At 37.6% G+C, this 27,790-nt stretch overlaps 1 long non-coding RNA gene across 1 annotated transcript in view; it reads left to right on the top strand.

Annotated features, from left to right (window-relative positions):
- The window catches only part of LOC141571024 (uncharacterized), a 50,801-nt gene extending 27,069 nt beyond the window's left edge, over window positions 1-23,732 (top strand). Inside the window, exon 4 of the long non-coding RNA XR_012495491.1 lies at window positions 22,722-23,732. This is a non-coding gene — a long non-coding RNA (uncharacterized LOC141571024). The remainder of the gene's footprint in view (window positions 1-22,721) is intronic.
- The last annotated feature ends 4,058 nt before the right edge of the window (window positions 23,733-27,790 follow it).

The raw sequence follows: 27,790 nt of genomic DNA, 5'->3' as shown, positions 1-27,790 counted from the left end.
TTAAAATCAATGTTTAAAAGTACTAATGTCTCTCCCTTCAAAAAGTGAGAGAGAGAGAGAGCGAGAGAGCGAGAGAGCGAGAGAGCGAGAGCGAGAGCGAGAGCGAAGGAAGGAAGGAAGGAAGGAAGGAAGGAAGGAAGGAAGGAAGGAAGGAAGAAGAAAAAATGCAAAATGCTCTCTTTTATCCTTCTGCTTCCTAAACTACACTGCAGGTAATCTGCCAAGATTTGTGTCTTTTTAAATGCAAATGTTATTCTGTCCTATCTGACACACTTCCTTCAGGATAAAACTCTTAACTCTTTAGCCATAACATATAAGGCCCTTAGTTAGCTGTTCCTTGCTTATCATTCAACCTTAACTCTTACCAGCCCCATCCTTATTTTACCCTTAAGTTCCACAAACAACTTGTAATACCTCCAATTTGTTATTCTCATACCTCCAGAATTGTGCCCATTCCATTCTTTGCTATGAAAGACCCCTCCTTCTTTAGCTTTATCTAATTCCTCTTTATCCCAAAAAATGGGACCCATGTGTCACTCACTGAAGACAATACACAATCATCGAAGTGTGTGTTGACTCTGTAAATAATCATTATTATTTAATTATAATTAGATGTGAATTATATATGAATTCACATGTATGTAAATTATATGGCACAAACTATAATAATATCATAGAGCTCATTTCTCTGAACATTTGAGTGAGCTTATTACAACATAAATGCATGATTTTTCCAACTTCCCTAAATTTGCTAAAGTTATTTCTGTGCCTTGGAATTCTCTCTTCCTTGTCACTATTCAAAACCCCTTTTCCCTGCAAGGAACCTCAGAAGTTCCACCTCCTCTTAAATGCTCCACCTCATCTCTCTAGCCATCCATGACCACAATTCTTTTTGGTTCCATAGGAATGTGGTTCTTTATATTATTTCATTATTTTATATGATTTTCATATGTAACTGCAACCTCCTTTGGCTTGTAAGTTCCTTAAGAGCAGGGTGAATATTGCTTTGCCTTTTGTATGCCTCCACAGTCTGGTAGAATTCTTTCCACAGAGTTGGCACTTAAAGAATGTTATTTAAATTAAATGTTGGGTATTTCAACCTCAGAATAACTAAGTTAATAGAAGATTCTTGATTACAACAGTGCTTTCCAGTGCAATGTTTCAGGAACTGTGCTAAGCTTTTTACATGTGTTAACCCTTTTAAATCTCATAGCAACCTCATATTTAAGTGTAGTTAATATCACCATTTTATAGACCCTCACATGAAGACTAAGGAGATAAAGTAACTTAGCAAAGTGTACACAACTGATAAACAATATGAACTTAACCACCAGGCTACATAGTTATGGTAGTTATATATTGTCAATGGATTTTCCCCTGATACACTAATATGTTGAGAGAGAGAGAGAGAGAGAGAGAGAGAGAGAGAGAGAGAGAGAACTATGTTTTCTTTTGGGTAATTCAGTTCAGTTTATTTTACCCAAATACTAAAAGAGATTTTTAAGAATCATGGTTAATTTGAGTGAATTCTCATGTACATATGTGTGTGAATATATATATATATATATATATATATATATATATATATATATATATATAAAATTTATATATGAAATATAAATATGTATTATATAAAATATTTAAAATTTTCATATATATGTAATCCATAGTGCATAGTTAACTCTGAAATAAACCAAATTTATTTCAAGAATCCAAAATATGTAATGCTCCTTCCATGTGTAATTACACCTACTGAGTAGTTGCAACTCTCCTAGAAATGCTTATTTCCCTTTACTGACGTGGTTTTGATTCTAGGGGGAATTAGGCAGTTACCTATGCTCTCTCTTATAGTTGATTCATCACTTAGCCTCTCCCTAACTGACAAAGGACCCATCTTCTATTCTGATGAATCTTTACCAAGACCCTCTCATTCTGTTTCCTTTCAGCCAATTATAGGATTTACAGACAATAAAGGGCCCCCTGCATTCTAGGACACCCATTTAGTTTGGCGTTGTCATGGCAGTGTTCTTTTCTTGGTTACAGAGAAGTGGTTGTGATTTTGTATAATTCTCCCACGTTGACAGGGTTTCTTAGCGCTGCCCTTGCAGGATCTGAAGATGCTGTAGGTAAGTCAGTGATGGAATCCTTGGAAGCTGTGGCCGGGCTCTTTCTGCCTACTGGCCTCACCCCACCTGCACAGTGGAACTCTTTACTCTTTCTGATATGATGTGCAGCTGAGTCCAATGTTGTGGAGGGGGGGCTGTGTAGCAAAGGGGAAAGCAGGTTATCAGAACCTCCCAAGGAGATACTGCAGCTTCAATGATACATCCTAGGCCCTGAATAAAGCATGAACACACAGCTCCTTAGCTCTGTAGCCGCTTTATTGGGATGTTGAAAAATAGCCCCTATTCATTGCTAATATGATTATATACCATTGTCCACTCTGGGAGCTGATGAGAGAACCGAGATGGTGGCCAGTTTGCTGTGCACCAGAGTGGTGTGGTAGATGGATCACTGCAATGACCCGATTCTCCATTGCAGTGTCCTGCTACTCTCATGCTTGGCTAGGCCAAGTGACTTGCTTTGGCTAACGGTGTTTAGCAAAGTGATGCAAGCAAGAGTTTGAAAAGCTCAGTGTGCAGGGTCTTGCTCGCTTGTGCTGTCACCACCATGAGCCTGTGTCCAGGCTAGCCCATTGGAGAACAAGGCACACGTGCAGTAGAAGGCAGTCGATTCAGCTGAGGCCATCCTGGCTCAGCCACAGGCCTCTGACTCCAGACATGAGCAACGAAAGCTGAGACCAGAAGAAACACTCAATTGAGACCAGCCTAAATCACCAACCTGCTGACTTATGAGCTAAATACATGCTAACGATTTTAAGTTATTGCATTTCAGAGTCATTTATTACTCAGCGCTGTTATGGCATAGACCACTGATATAATTGGGAATGCCCTTAGTACAACAATGTCCTTTTATCAACTTATCTCAAGTTCAGCATAGAGTAATTTCTTCATAAATTGTTTTGCATTGAAATTGTGTATTTCCTTGTACATCTCATTAGATGGGAAATTCGTTAGAGACATAGACTCTATCTAGTTTGCTGTTGCAGGCTCAGTACCTGGCACATGCCAACTGTTTAACATATTTTTGATAAAGAAATGAATTTAGGAACGAATGAGAGAAGATATTTTTTTGCAGGCTGGCAATAGGAAGAGAATTGTCTGTGCCCAAGCTGGAAGAATAACACATCATTCTCCTTCAGGTGTAGGTAAATTAACATGGAGTTGCCTGCCTCACTCCTGGCCTTTTAAACAGAGGGTCCCTTTCTTACTGTGCTGCAGAGATCCTAGAGTGACTTGAAAGAGAGTGCGAGAAGTTGCCCTTGTCTCAAGTCCCAAGGCTACTCTTCTTAACAGTAAGCCCCGATTGCCTAATCCCATGGCTTTCTATTTTAACTTTCTATATCTGTTTCTGCTTCTCTGTGTTTTTATATCTGTGTCTGTCCATATACACCTACACAAATAATACACAGCAGTGATATGAATTACATGTGTTCATTACTCACTTTGAACTATTACGGTATTAACCTTTTTCCAGTCTTATTTCATCTGCCTCCCCACATTGACAACAAATACCAGACACCATGCCACTTAATCTCTGATACCTTTCCATCTTCCAAACGTTCCACGTAGATTGCTTTTTATAAATCTGTATCAGAATGATGGTTAGAATTAAAGAACAGGGTGAAAGATGTTAATAATGTTACATGCTTTTTCCATAGAAAAAATATGCATACAGTGGATTTTTTTTTCACGTCCACTGTCCTCAAATATAATTGAAGCACTACAGAATCAGCTTGTTTTAAATCTTAGTTTATTTCATTATGAGCAAAGCAGTTAATCAGGTTTTATGCTTGGCCCTAACTGACTTAATCAACTCTATTTAAAAAAAGATTTATAAGGTGAACCTGTTAACCTAAAGCCAAGACCATAAAATAAAGGCAAAATATACTCAATAAACTTTTATTTCTAAAGATCAAAGTGTGTAAGTGCCCCAGGGCCTGTACAGAGTCAAAAGTCTGGACTCAGTTCCCAGGTGTCCTCCTCAATAAGAGGGTATTAACCTCATGGCTTCATCTCCATGGAAATGTCCGTGTTCATTTGCCAGGGCTGCCATAACAAAGTACTGTAGATTGGGCACCTTAAACAACAGAAATTTATTTTCTCACAATTCTGGACGGTAGAAGTCAGAGATCAAGCCTCTCTCCTTGCCTTGCAGATGGTGGTCTTCTCCCTATGTCTTTACATGGTCTTCCTTCTGTGCATGTCTGTGTCCTGATTTCCTCTTCTTGCAAGGACATGAGTTGTGTTGGATTAAGGCCCACCCATATAACCTACTTTTACCTTTTTAAAGATCCTATCTCGAAATTCAGTCATATTCTCAGGTACTGAGGGTTAAGTTTCAACATATGAATTGGCTGGGGGACACAATTTAGCCTGTAACAATATCCTAGCTGAATGAGTTGTTGTGAGGGTTAAAGGAGATAATATTACAAAAGTTACTGGTAAATCATAAAGCACTATACAGTATGTGTTTATCATTTCATCATAATGCATCTTTTAACCCACCAGAATTTAATTACATAAATCAAGTATATTCAATACTGAATATACTCAATTCCTCTTAAAGAGAAATCAAAATTAACACATTAAATGAAAGGCATATAAACTAGCCAGATTTGCAATAGGTGCAAAATCGAGTAATCTAGTCCAAGGAGTGGGGGCCTCTCCATACGGTGAACAGAGTGGCATCTGAACAGTGTTTTGAAGGAAAGTAGGGATTTTATATGGTGGAGTGAAGAAGTGAGAACATGATATTGCTGAAGACTTATTGTCTTCCTGGTACAGAATGAAGTCTGGCTAGACACTACACTCTGCTAAGAAGTGGTAGAAAACAGTTAAATAGGTAAGTCAGGGCCAGATTTAAGAAGGCTTTAAAAGCCTGTCAGATGAGTTTTGGCACAGTGCAAAACTTATGTCTAAGCCATCGATATAAGTATTTCTATGTCAATTGTTAGTAAAATTACATAGATTTCAGGTGTACAATTCTGTATTACATCATCTATAAATCACATTGTGTGTTCACCACCCAGAGTCAGTTCTCCTTACATCACCATATATTTGATCCCCCTTATCCTCATCTCCCACCCCCACCCCCCTTAACCTCTGGTAACCAGTAAACTATCTTTTCTTACCGTCGAATAGTATTCCATTGTGTATATATACCACAACTTCTTTATCCATTCATCTATCGAAGGACATTTTGGTTGTTTCCATGTCTTGGCCATCGTAAACAAAGCTGCAATGAACATTGGAGCACACGTGTCTTTATGTCAATTTGTTCATTCTTGATTTAACTATTTAATAAACTTAATAACTATTATTAAATAACTATTATTAACCATTAAAATAGTTATTAAATAAATATTTAATAATAGTTATTAAATAACTATTTAATAAACTTAATAATAAAAATTGACAACTCTAAATAAAAAACAAAATAAAAATGTACAGTATTATAGTTATAGCTGGGCATGATTTTATTCTCTTTATTTTCTACTCACAATAATATTGGGTCATTGTAGTTATATATGTCTGTGTGCCAAATTACCACTGAATCTCAGCTGCTTAAAACAACATTTATTATCCCACATGGTTTCTGAGGATCATGTATCATCAGTAGATTAACCAGGTGGCTCTGGTTTAGGATCTCTCCTGAGGTTGCAGTCAGCTGAGGCTGCAGACATCGCAAGTCTCCACTAGTGCTAGAGGATGTGCTCCTAAACTCACATGGCTGTGAGGAGGGCTTGGTTCCTCACTAGCTGTGGCCAGAGATGTCGATTTCTTGCCACAGAAGTCTCACCGTGGGCTGCCAGAGTGTACTTACAACATGGCAGCTGGCTTCCACCAGACTGAGTGACGTGAGAGTGGAGGAGGAAAAGGAGGAGAAGGAGGTGAAGGAGAAGGAGAAGGAGGAGGAAGAAGAGGAAGAGAAGAAGAAATAGAGAGGAGGCTGTTCTGCAAACCGACTGGGGGCCATCTTGGTAGCTGTCTGCCACAGCCAACAGTAAGAACATGCTGTTGATCTAAAAAATACTAGCTTTTGTCACTATTACACCGAAATTTATCCTTTTATTATCAAGGTGAAATGAGTTTCACCCGTTTTCATTATACAAATAATGTTATAAATCATTTCGGAGTTTTGTTTGTTGTTCAAATACCTTCTTTTGTAGAATTAATTCTAAGTCAAACACTTGCCGTGTCTTGCAGTTTGTCAACCAAAATTTGTTGCTTCTGTAATCTGAAATTTCAGGGGTATAGAATAAATAAATATGAGGAGTAGATTCACATAGGGGTAGGGATTAAAAGTATACATGGGGAAGAACTCGCTTTTAGCAGTCAGATGAAGATTGGTAAAATACTCGATAATTTTTTACTTTAACAGAATAAGATATAAAGCGTTATTTAAAGACCATTTAGAACACTAATTAGGATATCTAAAAAAAATTTAGCATAAAATAACACTTCTTGCAATGCAAGTGATGTTTACTATTTCTAGTACTGATGACAGGAGCAATTAAGCTGTGTAATAAGTGTTTTGGTTCTACTGGTATGTGGGAGGCATCCTGAAATGTTAGCTTAAGAGGACAGATGGAGAATTCATGATTCCATGAAATGAAGTGAAAAACAAAGAATCTGGAGCAATTGTCACTTTTAATCTCATGGATGTGAGATCTGAATTGGATATCAGGCACAAGCAAGACTATCCAATATAAATAAACTAAATAGTTTTCATGAGAAAAATTCTAAATTGCTATTCTCAAAATATATACAATGAGGAAAGAATAAATTTGAAGTTTCTTGATTTGTAAAAGTTAAGAAGTAAATATGACTATAAACCATCAGTTCTCTGTCACTAGTGTTCCTGAAATAGATAAACTGTTGGAAGCTCTGGAACAAACAATTTGTAAGCTCTTGTAAATAATCTACCAGCCTAGGTGATTCATGAGTCTTATCTTCCTTAGAAACGTGTAAATCTTCATACTTAGGGGAAAAGCATCAGATTCATTTCGATAGTGGCAATATACATAGAGAAAACTGTGTGAGCGTATGCTTGTGTGCGCATATGCATGCAATAAAAGGATCAACTAAGGTAATTTTGGGGTTGCATATGGATACAGAATGTAATATAATCATGAAGCCAAACTTTATCTAAATCAATAAAACGAGTCAAGTATTTGTTATGTCAAAAAGCTAAACTCTGCATTATTAAAGAAACAAAGCAGAAAGATGCATTTATTGCCAGGCTTTCAACTTGCAAGCCAGGAAATTTAAGGCTACAGGAACAGTGAGTTTCAAGTTGCTCACAAACAAAGAAACTTTTATGAGATAAATACAGAAGTTATTTGGCTTTTTTCAGGTGATTGCCTAGAGGTTCTCTGGCTTATTTGGATCAGGGTAGCTGAGTCAAGCGAACCAGGAAGTCCAGAGATGCCGTGAAGAGATTTGGTGTTTGGCAATTGCCTGGTTTCCTCAACTGATTTGGGAGAAAAGCTATAAAATCCTAGAAGGTTAGGTTAAGTTCATACGCTGATGTTGATCTAAGTGACTCCTTGTAAGTGACTCCTGGTTGTACATTTGATTCAGGAAATAGACACCTTTTCCCCATGTTAATGACAGAAATGGGGATCAGGTGAGGACGTGCTTATCACAGAATCAGTGAAAGTCAGGGCACCTTACTGCAGGTCAACACTTCCATTTCTAGCTGAGGAAGCTAACGCTTATATGCAGAGGTGGTTTCCTGGATATGAGACCTACCCAGTTGCACAGAGCCACAAACTTACAGACCCAGGTCTTGGTTTAATGGCCTGCTGTTATTGCCATTAAATTCTTAATCAGTTTTAAATAAGAGGGCCTTCACTTCATTTTGAAATGAAGCCATTTGCGGTGCCTGGGTTAATGTTCTTTCCATGGTTGATATAACATAGCATTAAGAGTGTCACTGGCTCCATCTAATGCCTACATGTCTCGGTTATGTTTCTGAAGTTCTCTGTGCTTCTGTCTACTCACCTCTAAAATGGGGATGGTAACAGCACCCACTTGATAGGATTCCCCTAAACTGATATGGGCAGAATGCGCATTCACTATGCTTGGTATGGTTATAACATATATGTGTTAGCTGCCCATTTTTATTTTGTTGCTATTATTGTGGAACTGTTAAGGAAAAAAAAAAAAATCCAGTCCAGGCTGCCAAAAACCCTTAATCAACACTTGATTCAAGTTGCCTGTGGAAAAATGACAAAACTAATCAATCAAATATCAATCAAAGATTCAAGGTCACTTTTTACACTTTCAATGAAATGACTGGTATAACCAGTTGATTAAATACCTTAGATAAATCACACAAACATATTAATATTGAAGACTCTCTGAACTTAATATTAGCCATATCAATGGAATACAGATAAGTGTTTTTTCTGCTCAAAGCAAGTACTAACCTGTAATAATATATTCATTATCCAATTATGGGCTATCCTGAACATAAGAAAAAATAAACCCTGGGTTGTTTGGAGGAAGGGTGAGGTAGCCAGTAGGTGGTGACAGGGGAACAGAACAATTATAATTGATAAAAGGCATATTGTGATGTGAAGACACAATTGCCCTCTGTATCCTTCAGTGGTGATATTTTTGTTCAGTGAATCCATAGACCCACTCTCCCATTAAATATCCCCTTGTGAGTAACCTTGGTAGCACCCTTTCCTTTGGCTCTCGATTCCAAGGAAATGATATTCCATGGAGATAACCATGTTTTTGTGAAATAGTGAAAGAGTAAGTTCAAAGTCCTTATAGATTTCACTGTAAATAAAAATTCCATGTCCATGTGAATACATGAGAAGACATTCTTTTTTGTTTATGTTTGAAAGGTAAAGCACCTTTAGTGTTCACTTTCTAAATACATTAATTGTCAAGATGCAGCTCAGTAAAAATTAAAATATAGTAATTAGACACACTATGAATCAATGTGGAAGGAATTGTGAGTCCAATTATTACACAAGATTTTTTAAAAATAACTAATTTGAATCATAATATTAGTCAATTTGCACAACCTTAATATGATTCTTCCCTGGCAGAATGTAACAAAACAGACAACCAACCTAATGAAATGTTGCATGTAATGAAACTCAAAGAGGGTCATGAGTCCCCTGGGTGACAGGTGTTATTAAAATTTGAAAGGACATTATTGTTACAGTTGAGCAGGGGATTTCGAATGTTGGCATTGCAGGCCATTAAGGCCATCTGTCTTGCACAATGCGCCTAGTGATATTAAAGAAAACAGAACTAAGCTGCTATATATTTGAAATAAGGCAGAATACTTAAACCACTTATCTTGTAACACATGCATTCTCAATCTGATGCCCTTTCTGAATTTCAACTCTGATTCTGATATACACAGAATCAACCCACTTCCTCCTTCCTGTTTACATCTGTCCAATATTTTCAAATAGTAGTCTTATATCTAGAAATAGGAATGCAAATCACTTATGCTCTGAGTCTGAATCTATCATTTGCATGCAATTAAATGAGTGACATAATATTGTGCTCTTGAAAAAACATCCCTCGAAAAATACCTTCACTGTTTTGTCCACCACACTTAAAGGATGAGGCTGGAATATTCATGGAGATTCCTTTCTTTTAACAATATTTTCTAAGCAATTTTTTTTCCTTTTTCATATATTCATGGTCTTGAATCCCTCCAATTTTATCACCTTTTTATGACATTGAGGTACACTGAATGATGTAAAGTTCATTTCTATTTAGAATTCTCCAGCTTCATTGGTGTGGCAGACGGAAGGATTATATATACCTCAGGGCATGGTGATTCTTTGGATACAGCTGAAGTCACACGGAATTTGCCTATTCTCCAATTGCAAACTCCTATCTACTCTGCAATCTGACAGGTCTTTTCCAGCACTACTGCTCATAGCTTTCTAAGCATTTCCCTCTCTGCTGATCAACTGTGATCAGTATTGTTGGTCCCTAGATCTATTAACTAGAATTATTCAGGCTAAACATTACCTTGTTATTTCCTGTGTGTGTTTTTAACTTCACTGGTTCTATTTTAAACATTAGGTTATTTTCCTTGGTGTTGCTTACAATACTTTCTAAATTGGGATTAGTTCAGAAAAAACAAAGCAGTTGCTGTTTGTTCTTACTTTCCCAGCCAAAAATAAAGACACATAATATTCAGTGTAGTGTTAACCCCTGTAGGCCTTCAAGTAGTAACTTGTCTTGAAATCAGTACATCATAAGTCAGTTGAATTTATTTGTGCTCGGCTCTTCTACACTAAATAATTTTAAACTAACTTTAGTTCTTTAGTTTACCTTACTTACATAAAATGTACCACACAGGCTGAGTCAACTTAAAAAGAATTTTGTTTTACCTTGAAGGGTACTTTGCACCATGTTTTTGTGAAATAGTGAAAGAGTGTGTTCTAAGTTCTTACAGATTCCGCCGTAAGTTAACAAAAAGTTTAGGAGAAAAATTCTGTGCCAAAAAGGCATCAGCTTGATGGGCCTTTGTGTTCATTTTCAATGTTTTGCCAAAAAAACAGGTGCTGAGAAGGTGTGTAATTAAGCAAAATACTCAATGGTCTTTCTAAAAGAGACCTAGCATAATTAGTGTACAAGGGATTTCTGTTCTGAGCTACTCCATACTGAATGTGACAGGCTGCAATTGTCCAAAGGAGGTGGTCCAGCTGCAGAAGCATCTGAGAATAGGGCTTTACTAGGAAGAACTGAAGTTAAGGGGAACACTGAACTGGAAGTGAAAGCTGAGAGAACCATAATTGCCTTGATCACGTTAATGTGTCATGCTGTAGAAAAGAGATTATGCTTAATCCTATTATTTCAGGGTTGCAAAAAATTGGGGCGATCTAATAACTAAAGATAATGAAACTTGGAAGGGACTTCCTTGGAAAGTCTTGCGATTTCTTCCATGAAAAATCAAGCAGAGGCTGTGTGGATGCTACAGAGCTCCTTTTTGCACTGGGTCAGTTAGGTGTGTGTCTGGGGTTGGGCAAGTTATTTCTGGGATGATTCTCTAGTGTTTTCTTTAGAAAATTTTAAGTGGACATGGAATTCATCAACATAGGAACACCAACAGTGCTAGGAAATTGATAATCCACAGAAGGACAAGAAATTGGAATGCCCTCTTTTGAATTTTCCCATGAATCATTGCATGGTGTGCTCTTGACATCTATACTTCAGTGTGGAGACCCCAGAAGTTGTTTCTGAGGGATTACCAAATATATACTTCTTATTGGAAATGACAATATTACAGGGTGTTATAGCCCAGGCAGAAGTTTATTCTCTGCCCAACTTCATTTCCCTTAAACCAGCCGATGGTTTTAGGTGAGTTGGGGAATGAACCTAAGACTAGCTGACCAGGATTCACTGCACCTGTGCAATGAATAAACCACCGTGAAATGTACGCTTATGACGTATCTGCAAATCTGAGGAAAACTGGTGAGTCAGAAGTAACTACTTTCTAAAGCAAAGACGCCAATGCAGTAGTCCCCCCTTCTCCATGGTTTCACTCTCTGTGGTTTCAGTTTCTGAGTTTCTGAGTTGCCTAGGGTCAGCTGTGGTCTGAAAATATTAAACGGAAAAATTCCAGAAATTAACAACTTCTAAGTTTTAAATTGGGTGTTGTAGGGAGTAGTATGATGAAATCTTGAGCTGTCCTGGTCTGTCCCATCCAGGACATGAATCATCTCTTTATCCACACTTTATATGGTCCCCTCCCTTTAGTCACTCAGTAGCCTTCTCAGTTACCAGCTCCACTGGCTGAGTATCGCAGTACTTGTGTTCAAGGAACCCTTATTTTACTTAACAATGGCCCCAAAGCGCAAGAGTAGCGATGCAGGCAATTTGAACACATCAAAGAGAAGTTATAAAGTGTTTCCATTTTTTTTTTTAGATTAAAATATGTTAATGTTTATTGTTATTTTTCAGCAAACTTTTAGGTGTATCCCATAGATCCTATTTATTCTTCATAAAGTTTTTTTTTCCCCTCAGAGAACAAGACACACAAATGAGAAACAAAAACTCATAGACACAGACAATAGTTTAGTGGTTACCAGAGGGTAAGGGGGGAAGGAGGTGGTAGATGAAGGTAAAGGGGATCAAATATATGGTGATGAAGAGCTTCTTTTAAGTTCGCAACTTCATAAGGCACTTCATCACTTCACATTATCAAGTGTAGAAGGGTGAGTACAGCACAATAAGGTATTTTGAAAGAAAAATATTTGCATAACTTTTATTATGGTATATGTAATGCAGGGACTCAGCTCCTGCTCCCTGCACAAGAACGCAGGACATGGTGAGGCCAAAAAGAAACAACAGAGCCATAGATACGGGAGTCATACCACTATATTCTCGATGGCGGCTGGTCGAGACACAGAAGCAAACATCTGCCTGTACCTCAATGAGAGGTCCTCCTGCACCCCAGTCTCGCTGGGGGCCAGGCAAGACATAGGAAGTGGGATCAATACGATCTGCAATCCACAATCTGCTTGCTAACTGCTAGCTGCAATCCGTACCTGCTGACTGCAATCCGTGCTTGCTAGCGTAGCCACGGCAGTTATATTAATGGCTAACTGGTTACAGCTCATAGCCAACTAGTAACAGCTGATGGCCATCTGATCACAGCCAATGGCCATCTACTACCTGAGCCAGCACCTTTCCATGTGAGGTCAAGAGCCTGGAAACTGCTCTCTGGGACTGTGCCCGTATATACATTATTGTAATTGTTCTATTTTATTATTAGTTATTGTTCTTAATATCTTACTGTGACTAATTTATAAATTCAACTTTATCATAGGTATGCATGGATAGGAAAAAACAGTTTGTCTAGGGTTTGGTACACTCTGCAGTTTTAGGCATCCACTGGGGGACTTGGAACATACCCTTCTAGGATAACTGGGTGGGGGCTACTGTATGGATCATGATCTTATATACTATTCATCTAATCATAGCAAAGTGATTTGGTTATAAGGAAAGGGGCTTAAAAACCGCTTCTGATAACAGCCACTGTTAACTCCTCCTCTGCTGATGTAGTTCCCTCTGTAGCAGCACCTGGTGACATTTTCTGAGTTGCCAGAACACAAAGAGACCCCTGTAATTAATTAGCTACCCAGCTGACATGGCTTGTAGCTCAACTCATCATGAAGACACAAGCAGTGATCTGCAAACATGCCTTTTGGCAAAGATTTGAAGGGAAAATCGCAGAGAATTTGTTCTATATCTAGACTGATTCAGTTACTGATAGGAACCATTTGCATTTGTAGCCTGAAAGCAGCCATAGACAATACGCAAGCAAATGAGCATGGCAGTGCACCATTCAAACTTTAGTTATGGACACTGGAATTTGAATTTCATATAAATTTCATGTACATTAAAATATTCCTCTTCTTTGGATAGTTTCCAACCATTTAAAAATATATAAACCACTAGTAGTTATGGACCCTGCAAAAAAAACAAACACAAAAACACACACACAAAAAAACACACCCCAAAACACCAAAAAAAACACATTGAGATTTGGCTTGTAGGCTGTAGTTTGCCAGCCCCTGATCTAGCATGTTAAAACAAAAACAAAAAGAAACTACTGCCTTATTTTAAAATTGGTTTTTGAGCTAATATTGCCATTCTCAATATCCAGAGATAATTATAGTGATTATGATATCTATTGTGTGTGCTGCTGGAAGGGTGATTTTTCTCAAAGTTTTCTCATACAGCTTGTTGAAGAGTGCCATGATTGGTCTTTGTAGTTTCTGTTCAATAGGCAGGTCTATAAGTATAACATAAGCCTCTCTCTTCAGTCTCCATGCCTGTTACACAACTGCCCTGGCTCCTGGAGACTGCTGTGTTGAGTACAAGCACCTGTGCTGTGCAATTAAGAAAAGAATAGTTTCATTTGAGAGAATGGAAATTTCAAATTTGCATAGTCCAAACTCTAACCCATATGACAATAAAGAAGCCTCAGTGATAATTTTTGATCCCACAAAAAATCTAAGACTAGCTTATCAATCTTCTTTAAATAGAATCAGAGAATTGCTAAAGGCAATGTGATAATGGCACAATTCAGTGTAGATGTTGTGTTTTTCCTCCCCCTGACATTGGCATAATCCATGAAGGGCAGTGGGGGCTTTCACTTATTCATAACTACTTAGAATTAGGTAATGGAATGCGACAAGGTTATCTAAATATAAATTCAATGTGGTGCTTAATCTCATTCGGTTATAGTAATAGAAATTTCAGCCAGCAGCTGGTTTATGCTGAAAGACACCTTTTCGTGGGGCTGTGGCGTGTATATCCATCTACGATTCAAATACCAAAGAGACAGAAATTTAATAACTAACTACATCTACCATATCACAGTTTCTTTATAAAATAAAATGCTCTAGGTAAAAAAAATAAATAAATAAAAAATGCAGAAACTTGGGGAAAATACAGGGCAACTAGTATTTCCAAGCAATATACAGAAACTTGTGATATACTTGAAAGTCAAATAGAACCAGAAGTTCATCTGCTGACAAATCAGTGTAGTCCATTGAAGTTTCAGGACAGGGATGAGAACTGAATTCATTCACACACAATTTATTCAGTGGCAATTTAGACCTAAGCCAATATAAATCCATCTCAAAAGATTTTACTCACTCTTCCCTCCCAATGGCAGAAGTTCAAGTTGAACAACATCCCATTTCCAATCACAAAGCAGCCTGGTTGGAATAAATTCTTATTAGTTTTTCCAGGATGCTTACATTTTTCAGCTTTTCAAAATTCTTACAAGTATCTGTTGGCACTGTTATTTACTAACTCACTTCCTCTTACATTCTTAAATTCCATGTATCTGTCCTACTTTAAATTAAAACAAAATGGAAATATGTGAAGCTTACTGATAAATCAAATGTGGACAATTCTTTGTTTTGAGAAGCTACACAACGAGGGGATAGATGAATAAGACAAAAATGGGAGTATAATTCTAGGAGCAGGCTTTGTCTTCCAACAGAGGTGTTGAGAGCTGCTTATACAGCTAGTCAGTGTATACAATACTTAAATTATAAGCCTTAATCTTATTTTTGTAAGATAAATATCAGAGTCATTCACTTTTGACTGAGTCTAGTTTGCAGTTTGAGTAACGGCAAAAATTATAAACATACATTTCAGTATTAGCCATTTACTTGCTTCATTTGTGCATCAAGTGCTATGATTAGTCTACATCTGGACCAAATTTCACATCTTGTGTTGCAGTAATGTTGGTCGAAGAAACATGATTAAAAGAATGTGTGAGTTCAATAAGGAAACTGGTTAAAATTTATATACATATAATCAGTAGTTTTTCTTTGTAACAACAATAAGTAAAAAAAAAAAAGGTTAAGTTAAAATAGAACAAAAATAAAATAGAAACAATATTAACATTAAAATGTTTGACCAATGAGGAGGTCCAAGATGGTGGGGTAAACACTATGCCTACTTCCTTCTATGAACACATTAAAATTACAACTAAATTACACAACAATCATTTTGGAGAACCATCTGAAGTCTAGTTGAACAGAAGTTCTATAACTAAGTATATAAAGAAGAAGCCATGTCAAGACTGGTAGCAGGGTTGGAGACATGAAACAAGCTGGCCCCAAACCTCTGTGTCATGGTTGAGAATCAGAAGGGATATCTTGGCCACAGAGGTTCCCCCAGAGGAGCGAGGGACTCCAGCACCACATTGGCCTCCCCAGCCCAGAGGAGTGGTGCTGGCAAGAGGAGCTCCCACGATATCTGGCTGTGAAAAACAGTGGGGATACTGACCATCCAAGTGGGATGGAAGGTGGCAGGAAACCCAGACATCCTCTTAAACAGCCTGTGCACCGATTCTCTCCCTTTTAGGTACACTCAGCTTGGGCTCCAGTGGAGAGATAGTAACTCAGGGTTTTTTGGAGACATACAGTGGGGCAGACTGAGTTGCATTGCTTAAGGTTGAGAACTGAAGGTCAGTTACCATTTCCCTGAAAGGAGATCTTCCTCCCCAGTAGCTGGAAGGCAGGTACCATCTTTTCTGTGTTGAGCCCACCCCCACCTGGCCAAATGTGAATCTGATTGAGTGAGCTCTGAATCGAGTGAGCTCTGCTGCTCTGCCCTGCTGACTCCCTGGGTCCCTGCCCTACCCACCTCCTGGAGAGAGCAGCCAGCCCCACTTGTCTTGCACTCTACTTAAAAAAACTATCAGAGTCTGCAGGACCCAGGTGGGCAGCAGCTGGCCTCAGTGTGCTCTGAGACTTCTGCTGAGTAGCTTCAGGCTCTGGCGTCAAACCAGAATTTACATTAATATGGTGACCAGAACTCTTCCCACACTAGTGACTCCCTAAGACCCAGCCTCACCCAACTTGTGTACTGCACAAGGCTTTATCAGTGGCTAAACCTTAAGGGAGCTGGCAGGTGGCAGCAGGCCTCGGGGTGTCCTGGCATTTTGTGGAGCTACCCCAGGCCCTGTTGGCAGACATCCTTGGTTCACAGTGTGGCCTCTCCCACATGCCTCTGGGGTTAGCACAGGCAGTGAACAAACATGGATCGCTTTGTAGCTCTTACCAGGTAGTCTCTGGCTGGCCACAGGCAGTGGTGACCTGGGCCTGCACTGGAACCACTTGCAAGAGGCCCCAGAACCAACATACTTGGAGGTTGGCTTCAGATCACAGCAAAGCACTGCCCAATTAGCCTCACAAGCGACACACCCAAAGGGTGGTCTCAACAGGTGTCAGAGCCCACTGGGCAAATCCCACTCATTTTGGTAAACCCCCTGCATAGCAGCCCATAAGTTGTGGATATGGCCAAACCCCACAGTCAATCAGCCTGAGGGTCAATCCCATCCATTGATGTGCCAATAGCAATCAAGGCTCAACTATAACAGGTAGGCACACACAAGGAACACAAGGGACACTCCTGGAACACCTTGCTCAAGTGACCAGGGAGACAGTGCCAGGGCCCCACAGGGCACCTACCACATAAAGCCAACCAGCCAAGACTGGGGGAACATAGCAGATCTACCTAATACATAGAAACAGAGAGGCAGCCAAAATGAGGAAGTAAAGAAATATGTCCCAAATTAAAAAAAAACAAGAGAAAATTCCAGAAAAAGAACTAAATGAAATGGTGATGAGCAATCTACCAGATACAGAGTTCAAAACAATGGTTATAAGAATGCTGAAGGAACTTAGTGAACTTCAACAAAGAAATAGCAAGCATAAAAGAGGACATAGAAACCATATAAAACCACTCAGAAGTGAAGAATGCAATAACTGAAATGAAAAATGCACTAGAAGGAATCACCAGCAGACTAGATGAAGCAGAGGATTGAATCAGTCATTTGGAAGATAAAGTAGCGGAAAACACCCAATTGGAACAGCAGAAAAAAAGAAAAAAAAGAATCCCACCCCCCCAAATAATGAGGATAGTTTAAGTGACCTCAGGGACAATATCAAGCATAACAATAGTTGTATCATAGGGATACCAGAAGGAGAAGTGAGAAAGAAAGGAATTGAAAACCAACTTGAGGAAATAACGACTGAAAACTTTCCTAACATGGTGCAGGAAAGAGACATACAAGTTCAAGAAACACAGAGTCCCAAACAAGATGAACACAAACAGGCCCACATCAAGACAAATTATAATTAAAACGACAAAGTTTAGAGACAAAGAGAGACTCCTGAAAGCAGCAAGAAAAAAGTAACTAGTAAATTATAAGGGAGCTCTCACAAGGCTATCAGCTGATTTCTCAAAAGAAACTTTGCAGGCCAGAAGGGATTGGCACAAAATATTCAACATGATGAAAAGCAAGGACCTACTACCAAGATTACTCTACCCAGAAAACCATCATTTAGAATTGAAGGACATATAAAGAGTTCCCCAGACAAGAAAAAGCTAAAGAAGTTCATCATCATTAAACCAGTATTACAATGTTAGAGGGACTTCTTTTTTATGAATAAGATGGGGGAAAAAAAGATAAAAATTATGAATAATAAAATGACAATAACTGCATATCTATCAACAATTACTTTCAATGTAAATGGATTAAATGCTCCACTCAAAAGAAATGCCGTAGGAGGGCTGAATGGATAAGAAATAAGACACTTGTATATGCTGCCTACAAGAGACTCACTTTAGATTGAAAGACACACACAGAGAGAAAGTAAAGGGATGGAAAAATATATTTCATGAAAATGGAAATGAAATAAAAAACAAAAAACCCTGGGGTGGCAATACAAGACAAAATAGACTTTTAAAAAAAGCTATAAGAAGAGACAAAGAAGGACCTGGTAATTCCACTTCAGGGTATTTATCTGAAAAAAAAAACAACAAACAGATGCTACTTTGAGGGGTCGTGTGCATCCATTTATTCACTGCTTCATTGTTTAGAATGCCAATGTGTGGAGGCAAACTGGATGTGCACTGATGGAAGAATGGATAAAAAGGAGGTGTCGTATATGCAATGCTCGGGCATGGGAGGGAATGGGTTCTTTCCATCTGCGGAGGCATGGGTGGACCTGGAGGGTGTTGTGCTGAGTGGAGTGTCAGACAGATGCAATGTGATTTCACTTAAATGTGGAATCTAAAGAACAAAATTAACAAACAAAATAGAAACAAATGCATAGATACAGAGAATATGTTAATGGTTGCCACATGGGAGGGAGTTTGGGAGTATGGGTGAAAAAAGAGGAAGAGATTAAGAAGTACAAATTTTTTGTTACAAAGTAGTCATGAGGATGTAGAGTAGAGCATAAGGAATGTAGTCAACAACATTGTAATAACTACCGTGTTTCCCCAAAAATAAGACCTAGCTGGACCATCAGCTCTAATGCATCTTTTGGAGCAAAAATTAATGTAAGGCCCCGTATTATATTACATTATATTATATTATATTAATTATATTATATTATATTATATTATATTATATTATATTATATTATATTATATTATATTATATTATATTATATTATATTATTGACCCAGTCTTATAGTAAAATAAGACCAGATCTTATATTAATTTTTGCTCCGAAAGACACATTAGAGCTGATGGTCGAGCTAGGTTTTATTTTCAGGGAAACATGGTATGCATGGTGCAGATGGCTATTAAATTTGTTGGGGTGAGAGATGGGAGGGGTTTGGAGGGCAGGATGAAATGGATGAAGAGATTAAGGAGTTCAAACTAATAGTTACAACATAGTCAGGGGAATGTAAAGTAAAACACATGGAATATAGTCAATAACATGGTAATAACTATGTATAGGTTCAGGTGAGTACTAGACTAGTCAGGGGCATTGTTTCTTAAATATATAAATGTCTAATCACTATGCTGTACACCTGAAATTAATATAAAATAATATTAGATGTCAACTGTAACTGAAAAATTTAAAAGGAGGGGAAAGGTGGAAGGCAATAAGTGGTCCAAATTTTCAGGTATAAAACAAGTCATGGGGATATAATGTACAGCATGGGGAATATACTGAATAATACTGTGATAACATGGTACGGTGTCAAATGGTTCCTGGACTTATCACGATGATCACTTCTTTAGGTATATAAATGTTGAATAACTATGGTGTACACCTGAAACTAACATAATATTCCATGTTAGCTATATTTTAATAAAAATATTAAAAAAATAAAAATTTTTTAAATGTAAAAATATATTTGACCGATATTGTGTGACATTATACATTTTACTAGAATGAGAATTTATTAGAGGCATAAAAGAAGAATATTAAAAATAAGAGACATCATCTTATTCCCTACTAAAACCTATATATTTCCCACAATGCCAATAAAAATTCCAGTGTTTTTTTTTTTCTAAAAATATATATGATTCTGAAGTTCTTCTAAAACAATACACATAAGAGGAAAATAAATTAATGAAACATATGTCTTGTAAGATATCAAAAGATATTATAAAGTTGCAATAATTAAAACCTGGACTAGATCAAACACTGGATTATTGGAACAGAGAAGATATTCAGGAATAGTTTTGAGTATGTTTAAGGATTTAATATATGATAAAAGTGTCATTTCAAATCAATAGGGAAAAGATAGACTAAACAGAGTTATAAAAACTAGGCCATTTGGGAGAACAACACTTATATCATCTTTATATCAAAATAATTATAAAATTATTTTTAAATATATAAGTTGATATTTATATACCATTTGGTAGGGAAAGATTATTTAAGCACCACTCAAGGCTGATAGATTTTTTAAAAATTAACTCCTTTATCTATGTCTCTCATTGCAAAGAAAACCATTAAGAAACAAATAAAAATATTTACATCATATACAACGGACAATGAATTATTACTTTAATAAATTTAAAACTCTTTCAAATCAATGAAAAGCTAGAAAATAAGCAATTATCGTCTATAGAAAATTACCTGAAAAAAGCTAAAAATAGCCAAAAAATATATAAAATAATAAAAGAAGTCCAAAACTGAGATTCTATGTCACATTTAAAAAATATGAATATTTTTAAATATAAAAGTACCTAACTGTGTTTGAGCACACTGGAACTTTTATACACAGCCAGACAATTAGTATTGTATTAATGGAGGTGAATATACACCAAAGACATTTGAATAATATAATCCCTTTGCCTCAACATTTTACGTCTAGAAGCATATGCTAATGAAATTATAAAAACAGTTCACAAAGTTCTGGATGTTAATGATATACTGAAACATTATAAAGGTGAAAATTTAGAACTAATATTAATATCCAATAGCTTTCCATTTTTAAATGTTAATTTGTATGGTAGAATAGTTTGCATAATTAAATAATACCTTAACATATTTCCAAGTGAATATTCTTTAACAATATACAGATATGTGTGGAAAAACTAGGTTCAAAAGCAGTTTACATGGGATCTCCCACGAGCAGACAAAGAGATGAATATTCACGTGAAAGTGATTCCAGGATGTGTTTCCAGGAAAACACAGTGATGGAAATAGGGAATTGGGGCCAGGAAGGGAAGGTTAATCAAGGGGGCAGTACCGAGCAGTCACAGAGGGTCATTTTAGGGCAGTCCTGTAGGGAGCTCTAGTCACTGTGTACTAGGCATTGCGTCGTTCCAATCAGATGCAAGGGGGCTGGACTGTCTCTACCTCCCGCCCACTCCATCCTTAGTTACAAGCTTCTTCCCAGGGCACTTGTAGACCCAGGCACCCATGACCTCCCTACATACCCACAAAGAAACATCCAGTAGGCTGAAGGCAGCCCGTTGCCAGAAAGAGAATGTGACTGTTACCGGAAAGAAAAGCAAACTGGAAGCCAATGAGCAAAAAATGGCAAAGGGATCTGAGGATATATGGGCAGAGTCTGCAAAGCATTTTATATATATATATATATATATATATATATATATATATATATATATATATATATACACACACACACATATATATGTATATATATACTTCACATCATATGTATGTTCAGTATATATTTATTTTGCAGGTGATCTATATGAAATGTCATATACATATATATATATATATACACACGCACACATACACACATATATAATGTGCTATATGTGAAACACCAATTGTTCCATAAATTTATGAGGTGTCTATTCTGTGTGAGGGACAGTTCTATGTGCTCTGAATAAATATATTTAATGTGACATATAGGTATATAACTCTTTTCTCTGTGTTATGAGATGGTTATTTACTAGCTTTACTTTTCTATGTATTTTATAGTAAAACTGGTATATTTTAGGGATATATATTACATATATGAAGCTATTATAAAGATACACACACACACACACACGAAAATATTCAGTTTGAACCAGCAACTTATTTCATTTCTAGGACTTTATCCTAGGGAAATTATCAGATTTTTCTTACAAGACTGTTTGTTGAAGCATTACTCACTGAGAGAAATATTGGAAATAACTTAAGTAACTGATGCTTTGAATGAGCCTCTTCAATTTGAACACCTCTTTAAGAAAAACCTAAGTAGTATTTTGTTGTTCCTGAAATTAACCATTAAACTCATTAAGGTATATGGCTATTTCATGCTTCATTAGATTAAGCCAACTGAGGCCCTTTGGTTTCTACAAGTGGAGAAATACCAGGGAGTTCTTTGAAGGGCAAGCAAATTAGAATGGAAAGCCCTGTGTTTTTATTTCTTCTGCTACTTAACACTGCTTACCATGTCTCCGTCTTCCTCCTTCCTACCCTTCCGGTGCTGAACAAGTCAAGCCTAATGCCATTATGTGAGCTACAGCACGGTAGCCATTTGTTCCAACAGTGCAGCATGGGCAGCCACCATGGCCCAGAGAGGGAATTCAGAACTGGAGTATGATGCTAGGACTCAAATGGGAGGGAGTGGTGTGTCACAGAGTGTCAGAGCGCCACCAGTGGGACGAAGATGTCTCCCCTGAGAGAGAGAGCCTTGCCTGGAGGTTGAAACTCAAGGAGAGGAGGGATTTGTGTAAGGAATAGGGTAGCAGTGGACACAGGAAAATTGGCAATATATATGGAGAGGGATTTAAAAAGTAAATAACTTAAGGATAATTAGAACTCATTTTTTTGTTTTGTTTTGTTTTGTTTTTTTCAGAGAAGAGAGTCACAAAATTAGAAAATGAGAAGACTAGAATAAACCTCTCGTGTTGATGGATTGGAGTTGGATGTATCAGTGTGAACTCATGGTTTCAATGCATGCATCTAGATATAGAAATAAATACAAATGTAAGTGTGTGTGTGTTCCCCTAGCTCTGTCTACAGAGAGAGACTGAGTAGTGATCCTGCAATAAAATAGGCAGAGTTAGTACCCATTTTCTACCTTAAAGAACCAAGGCTCTTTGGAGAAATGGTTGGCTTTAGGGATGGAACAAAAAGAATTACATGATGAACCTGCAAAATCGTGTTTTGCTGGAAGCAACAGAACTGCTCCAAGTTGGTGGAAATGTTGAAAGGACCCAGAAGCCAGTTTGAAGGGATGGCAGTGGTCGGCTCAGGACAAGTGGAGCAGCAAAATCAGTAATAAGAGTAATAGATTACAACACATTGAATAAAAAATTATAACTGAGTTCATAACAAGTTACGTGTAATAACTTGAAAGTACGATAAACAGATTATTTCCATATTTTCAAAGTACTGCTTATAAAGGAGAAAAGAATAGCTTAACTGTGGATACCATCTTAATCCATGATCAAAGTGAATATCAGTGTGTACAATTCAACATTGTGTGTCATTTGAAGGATGGAATGAGAAGAACACGGTGTCCTTTCTGCAACACTCCAGCCAAAGACCCAAAACCTGAATCAAATTATGAGTATCATGCAAATCCAGACAGACGACTAGCTCTCCAAATAACTGTTCTGTAATCTTCAATAGCCATGATCATGAAATTCAAGGGAAGACTAAGGAACTTTTCCAGACTTAAGGAGACTGAAAAGATGTGACAACTGCAATGCTTGCTTCTGATCCTTTGCTATAACAGACGTTGTTGGTACAATTGACAAAACCTGTATGATGTCTGAGGAGTTTAAGACAGTAAAGTATCAATATTAATTTCCTGATTTTGATGTTGTCTTTTGCTGTGTATTTTCCTTGTTGGAACACTACAATATTTAGGGTTGATGGGGCAATGCATTGGTTCTGGAAAAAAGAAAGTTTTTGTACAATAATTCCAACTTTTCTATAAAGTTGTGATTGCTTCAAAGGAAAAAAGAAATACGTCTTTATACCTTGTGTAAGTTCTTTAATGTCTCTTAACTTTGGTTCCTTTTGTACAGGGTGAAGAAACAAATAGTATAATGCACATGAAAACACTTTGCAAACTACAAAGCATTATTAAACATAAGTTATTGCTATACATAATAACGAATAATAATAACAACAATAATAATCTACTTCATTAACAAAATCATTCACTCATTATTCCTTCTTTCATCTATTCAACAAATAATTAGTAAACACATAATTGGTGTGAAGCATTGTGCTGGGTGTGGAAATGCCATTTCAAACAAAACATACAGGAGCATGAAGTACAGTGATGGAGAGAGAATAAGTAAGGCATTTCTCCCAGCAGTTTACAATAAGGACTACAGCCAGATAAACTACAGATGATGATGAGAGGACTGAGGTGGGGCACATAAATCAAAATGTAATGTCAGGAAAAGGTTTATAAAATCATGATGCTTAGACCAGGGGTGTCCAAACTTTTTTTCAACAGTTTTCCCCAAGGGACATTGTGGTAAAATACACAAACATCCGGGCCACTCACTTGAGGTGAAGTACATATTGCCTCACCTGGTTTATTTAAGTAAACTAAATATATTTTTGGAATTTGCTGCGGGCCAATTAACAATGGATCGCAGGCTGCAGTTTGGACACCCCTGGCTTAGACTGATTTTTGTAGGATGAGATATTTCTGTAGGAAGGAAGAGAGACTATTTTAGGAATGTATCATTCCTCAGAGTCATAAAGCACGATGTATTTGGGGACCAACAAATAGTACAGCGTGGGCGTGGAATGAGTCCTGCCTGTGGGAGGGGAGGTGGAGGAGCATTTACGTGACATAAGTGTATAAGAATTTCGCATGAAAGGCACCAGGTTCTAAACTAAAACTTAGGTGACTTGATAAAAAGAATTGGTAGGAACTGATTTTGTTGTTGTTGTTGTTTTAGAATAGTGAAAGTCTTGCATAAAGAGCACTTTGTCTTTTTTTTTTTAATAGTTGCCTTATTTCCTAGCTTTCACAAATATCCCCAGCTAGGGTTCTCGAGTTGCAATTTCTTTGGCTTGAGTCTCTTTGACTGATGATTAAAACTTACCCTTAAGCCCTAGGTTCCAGAGGTTCTTTCTGGTGGGGTCTCTTTCTTCCTCCAGGCACCTTCTCTGGAGTTGTATCTCTTTTCAGCTAACTCCAAGCAAGCTCCCATCTGCAGGGTTCACATTTGGTCCCTCTGAAACTCAAACATTTTCTCTCACTGTGAAAGTGTTAACTGGTGCCTACACAGCCCCTTTGCTTTTTGAGTGTGAGCCAAATATCAGTTGCTCTGATTCTCACTTCTCGGGCATGTGCCAACCCTCTAAAACATACTCTTAGAGCCCCCTCTCATCTAACCTTATGTTAGGTGAGGGAAGCCCCCCTACTCTCTCACACATGTAGCAAGAGAAATGCCATAGGACTCCAACAACTTTCTCACTTTCTAGTATCTTCCGTTTCATCTCATTTTTATCTACAAGGTGGAGGATGGGCTGGCTGGCAGAAAAACTGACAATCTCCAAGCATTCCTGTAGCACATGTATATTCTTGGCAACTGCTGTTCTTGTATTATGCTTGGAGTTTAGAGCCTCTGCCAAAACCCAGCAACATCCTGTTACAAGTACACTGACCTGCGCTAGAAATATCAACTTGGGGGCTGGTGATTCGAAAGAAAATGCTTGATTCTGAGAAATCACTATGACATATCTGTGAGCGCTAAAGGGTTGGCATTTGTCCAGGAGTCCTAGAAAGACTAAGTTCTTTTTCTTACTCTGTCTACATCTCTGGTGAGCAGCTATCAGGGAATCATCAGTTGTTATTGAGGTTAAGGTGAAATCTAACCAAGTTAGATACACATTTAGCATGGGTAAGCCAAGAGAGATACAGAGATAGCATTGCACACACATAGTCACACACGCTTTGTACCTTGTTTCCCTGAAAATAAGACCTAACTGGAAAATAAGCCCTAGCATGATTTTTCAGGATGACATCCCCTGAACAAAAGCCCTAATGCGTCTTTTGGAGCAAAAATTAATATAAGACCTGGTCTTATTTTTGGGGAAACACGGTAAATGTGTCCGTCTGGCTGACGATCTTAACCGAGGCTTATTTTCCGGGAAACACGGTATGTATACCAGGCTCTATATGATCTTATTTACTTAGCTTCATCTAAAAACTAAAGGCTTTCTGATCCATTTCACTTGACATGCAAATACTAAAGAAAAGCTGTGTTTGTCAGCAGAACAACATCACTGCCTGCATATAAAGCACAAAAAAGCCAGGGACCCTGTCTGCAGCGGTCACCAGCTTCCCAGTGCCTGGCTCCTGTAACACAAATGGATGTTATGTTGGTGAAACTCACATGTTGACGCAGCAAACAGTGAGCTCGGTGGCGTCAAGGAGGATTCTGTTATTTGCTTTCCATAACATGGGGAATGAAAACAAGGGGATTTTTTCCCTAATTTTTACTTTGGTTTTACTTTGAAATAGGCTTATACTTTTAGAAAAACTGGAGAACAACATAAAGAACTCCCACATAATCTTTAGTCAGATCCACCATATTTTTAACAATTACTACAATCTGTATATATGAGGTCAGGCAATTAAGCTCGTGAACTCATCCTAGAAAAAGTGCTACATGCCTCATTGCTGAATATCATCACTACGGCACCTTAAAAGTACTGCCCTTGGGAAGCTATGCACAAATGCCAGTGCCTAGTCCACCCTTCAAAGCAATTTTGGAACTCTTTTTCTGGAATGGCCATCAGAGTTCTTGTTGTGTTCTCCTTGATGTCATCAAAATGTCTTCCTTTCAATATTTCCTTTATCTTCAAGTAAAGAAAGAAGTCATTGGGGGCCAGATCAGGTGAGTAGGGAAGGTGTTCCAATACAGTTATTTGTTTACTGGCTAAAAACTCCCTCACGGACAGTGCCGTGTGAGCTGGTGCATTGTCGTGATGCAAGAGCCATGAATTGTTGGCGAAAAGTTCAGGTCATTTTCATCTAACTTTCTCACGTAGCCTTTTCAGCACTTCCAAATAGTAAACTTGGTTAACTGTTTGTCCAGTTGGTACAAATTCATAAGGAATAATCCCTGATATCAAAAAAGGTTAGCAACATCGTTGCAACAAATTTGCGAACTTGTCAGACCTCATATGTAATATCTTTGTGTGTATATTATTTATATAGTTATCACCCAGACCAAGACATAGATCATTTCCAGCACCCAGAAGACTCCTTTGTGCTCCTTCTTAGTTAATATCTGGACCCTGAGGGCAATCACTGTTCTCATTTCTATCATGATGTGTTGGTTTCGCCTCATCTTGTTCCATACTATAAAATGGAATTATATAGTATATTCTCTTCTATGTCTACTTTTTCTTTAATCCTTACTTCTGTGACATTCATCTGTGTTACATGTAGGAATTATTATTTCCTTTTCCTTTTCATTGCTCTGTAGTATTCCATTATATAAGCAGAATTTATATAAAAATGGGAAAAAAACTCCCATAAGATTTGTATGGAACCACAAAAGACCCCAATTAGTCAAAGCAATCCTAAGAAACAAGAATAATGCTGGAGGTATCACACTACCTGACTTCAGCTTATACTACAGGGCAACAATAATCAAAACAGCATAGTACTGACAGAAAAACAGGCACACAGACCAATGAATTAGAATTAAAAACCCAGAAATAAACCTACATAAACATGGACACATAATTTTTGACAACAGAGCCAAAAACATACAATGGAGAAAAGAAGGACTTCTTCAATAAATGGTCCTGGGAGAATTGGAAAGCCACATGCAAAAGAATGAAACTATTGTCACCAAAATTAACTCAAAATGGATCAAAGACCTAAACATAAGACCCGAAACAATAAGTTGCATAGAAGAAAACATAGGTCCTAAA

Source organism: Rhinolophus sinicus, linkage group LG04 (assembly GCF_036562045.2).
Source record: "Rhinolophus sinicus isolate RSC01 linkage group LG04, ASM3656204v1, whole genome shotgun sequence".
NCBI classification, from domain to species: domain Eukaryota; kingdom Metazoa; phylum Chordata; class Mammalia; order Chiroptera; family Rhinolophidae; genus Rhinolophus; species Rhinolophus sinicus.
The sequence above is the reverse complement of the archived record's forward strand: the minus strand, read 5'-3'. Positions and strand labels throughout refer to the sequence as shown.